The following is a 3,868-nucleotide window of genomic DNA, read 5'->3' on the forward strand; positions in this document are numbered from 1 at the left end:
TTTCTTCGCGTCGTCTTCCGACACGCCGACAGTTTGGCATACCGTGCTCGCGTGTTTTCCCATTGTCTAAAGCAGAGTCGGAACTTGAGCTTCCTCGATGCGCTCGTTCAATGCCCACGCAAACCGTTAATTGTTTTATTCTGTCGAACATGCTGGCCATGCCGAGGTTCTTTGAAAGTTGAAGTTTGATAGCGGCTGTATGACCAACATTCCGAAGGAAGGAGTTCTTAATTCATCAACAGGCATGCTGGTGTTGTCATGCCCCTGTGCAGAGAGGTTCACAGCAAAAAAAGAAGCACAGCGTGATGCTACTTTAATGACATTTGTTAGAAATTTCCGACACCAAATCGCGTTGCTGCCACCATGTAAGGACAGACGCACTCAATGAAGAACGCAACAAATAAACGTCCAAGTCCCAAAGGAAGGAGCACCTCTGTTTATTTTCCACGAACCCTTTATATATCAGACCTGCAGTTCTTCTACTCCGAATGCAAACCCAGAAACCTCCTGGTTCCATAACTATTACCTTCAAGCTTAACCAAGGTTAAACTGGGACTTAGCCTGCCACTACCGGCGGCTGCTGCTTACGCCGCAAGGGCGCTCACATCTTCAATACGATCTCCGATGTGAACAAAGTGTGCGGTTGCACGGGCCTCTTCTTCAAAGTGATTTGCGATTTGTACAAAGTGCGCCGAGTGCTGGTAGCTTCGTATGCGCTGTGCTGTCGAGGCTTAGTTCGCGATGAAGTGAGGTGCAGCATGGAGGCCAATTAGATCGCTGCTGCTGCCACGCCGAGGAGCGGCTCTGTGTTGTCGTGTGTTGCAATTGTACATGCGTTAGTTGCTGACGGTGGCGAGCAGCGTTTCTGTCTTCGCGTAATGCAAGCAACACCGTGCTACCGCTCGGCAAGTTTGGTTGAACTGCACTCAAACACGGTCATATACTGGAGGGTGGTGAGGTGACTGGTGTTCTCGGACGATACTTGTAAAGCGGACGTCCCTCAGGGGAACGCCGGAGCACTGTGATACGTTACGGTGCTTGTTAATCCGAGCCCTGGTTTTGTTCAATGCAACGGTACAGAGATCACAAAAGCAGTTTTCTCTTTGTAGGCTTAATACATGGGTATGTGCCAGTAGCCCCGTCGGAGATCCGCAGCTGAAAATTAGGATGTCCAATGAAGAGAGCCGATAACAGCATCAATAAAGGAAGTGAATACACATTTGCTTTTGCTACAAAGTTGAGACGCCAGTACCTGACGCAGAGCCTCCGGCCCCCGTCTTTCGTTTTCTTGAGCATGCCCGGCGCAGACCGAGGGCTAGATGAATCGTGGATGACGTCGTTCGCTAGGATGTCGTCGACCTGTTGAGCGATGATGTTGCGCTGCGACGCGGACACGCGCGAAGGCTTGTGCCTTGTTTGATATGCGTATCCTGTGTGGATATTGTGGCGAGCCCTCATAGTGGAAACGCAAGCTCCTTTAGTGTTCTGAGCGAAATCAAACGTCGAGGCTTGTTTGCTATGGACGTGACCAGGGCTTGACGCGCCTCTATACACAGTGACTTGCTGGTCATTTTATAACGCAGCTCTCAGGAGCCTTTTCCTGCATTGAGCGTCGGTGTCCATCTTCGCTCTTGGCTTAACCTAATCAATTAATTAAACTATAGCATTTGCGTGCCAGAAACACGGCTCCACTAGGACGCATGCCGTAGCGGAGGACTTCGGAAATTTGGACAACCGGGGGTTCGTTAATGTGCGCCCATATCTACGTACAGGGTTGTTTTCGAACGTCGGTCGAGATTCAATTTCGCGACCTTGTGCTTCGCAGCCCAACACCAAAACCACCAAGCAACTAAGTCGGGTGGCTTATCCTATTCAACAAGCACAGGGATGTATGAAAGAGCGAAGGCGAAGTGCAGCAGCGAAAAGAGAGAGTGTGATTGTGAAGAAGAGGTGCTATTTTGTGCACTGCTTTAGGGAGCGCGACTCAACAAGCAATGAAAGACGGCGATGGCGAAGAGAGGGTTATGAGTAAAGTTGGGGAGAAGTGTATGGCAAAAGCGTGAAAAGAAATGCGTAGGGTCGCACAAGACTGGCTGTGCGGTGACGATGGCTACAAGATGGCGCGAGACTAGCGCGCGCCGTCTGTTCACCGATGGCGCGACTGATACCATATTTAGAAATAAAGCACTGCATGAGCGGAAGTCTGTGTGAGGCGACTGCTGTGATTTGCATCCGCGGACTGAAAATAACAATGGCAATGAAGTTTATTTTCGCATCAGTACAGCGTAATGACACGATCGTATCATTACACTGTACTGATGCTTAAAAAAACATCATTGTCAATGTCCCTGTGTGTCTGTTTCTTTGTACGTCCTTGTTCAGTCACGTTTGCTCCTTGTTAATTTAGTTAGTAAGCCAATCTTTGCAAGTCTGCAAGGCCGACAAAACTGCTATCCTTACTTCGTACAGCAGTCTACTAATTTGATATCGCAATCACTGCTTTGCCTTTCGGGAGGAACTGCGAATTTTCTTGCTCCAGCAACTATTCGCACAGCATCTGTTCACTCACCTTCGTGAGTTCTGCTGTCCTCTTGACCAGAAAATACATGCTGGCTCCTACTCCACACTCACATCGAGGAGGAGGGAAGAGAAAAGTAGAAGGCAAGGAGGTTAACCAGAATAACGTCCGGTTGGCTACCCTACACCGGGGGAATGGGAAAGGGGAAAACAAAGATCACAGGGAGAGAGAGGAGGGAAGGAAAGAAGGAAATTGCGGCGAGTTCGCTGACGCGTGTGGTCTTACAGAAAATTCATTAAAAGTCACAGATGGTCGCACAAACCCGTCGTCCTTAAGAAACACAAAAGCGCCTTCACCGCTTTATGGGCCGACGGGCGATGGGGGCGGTGTTCGAAGTGATTCAAATATGGTTGCAGCTAACGTATTGACCTCTCCTGGAAAACATTGCACTTCGGAAGGTCGCTGTGCGCGATACGCGACTGCTTTAGGAATGGAATGTTTGCTCATGGACAGCGCGCTACTTCGCAGGAAAGCTCTGCTTCGTCTTTCCATAGTTTCTTCCTACGTTCGTTAATTGGCATGCAAGAACATCTCACTACATTCTGAACAATGGGATCAAACCCGTGCTCAACTCAACGGTTTATTTCCGGCGTATTTGAAACATAATATTCCAATGTCATGGTACTATTACTTCGATGGTTTTGGAAGAAAGTAAAAAAAACGATTTGATACTAAAGCCAAGGAAATTAAAGTAATCAAGATGAATGCCTCTCTGTGGGTCTTAAATTATGTCGCAATACGCGCAGAAATACCCTACTAAAGTGGTTAAACCCAGGAACAGAACCTGGAATGAGCGCACTAATTGGCGCAGTGCCGGCTCACAGCCAGCCCACTTCGTAAATTCCACCCTGGCAACCAGCTTGTTAGACGGAGTATAGTCCTTTTCAACAATGTGCAACGTTGATGATGTAAGTGACGTAATTGATTATTGATAATTGATGTAAGTGACGCTTCATATCCTATTTGCATGAATGAAGGTAATTAGTAGGAATGTTGTGGCACAAGTATAATTTCTTCGGCGTTTAGTCCAACACGCGACTAGTGAGTTGATGTTACATGGTACTTTGTGTGCGCCAATGCTATTTTTCTGCGCAGTCTAGAGAACATACATGAAGACGTATTTGCTTGATGCGCGGCGGGTCATTGTTCATAATGTCCAATAGGATTGAGCATTATCATTGCTTCTGAAACGCGAAAGTTCTGAAATGCGAAAGCGTGGGTGGTGCAGAGTCAAGCGCAAAGGAAAGCTTTCGACCGCCCACATCGTTGTCAGCGGTAATTTCAATTTTT

This window comes from Dermacentor andersoni, chromosome 4 (genome assembly GCF_023375885.2).
Source record: "Dermacentor andersoni chromosome 4, qqDerAnde1_hic_scaffold, whole genome shotgun sequence".
Taxonomy (NCBI): domain Eukaryota; kingdom Metazoa; phylum Arthropoda; class Arachnida; order Ixodida; family Ixodidae; genus Dermacentor; species Dermacentor andersoni.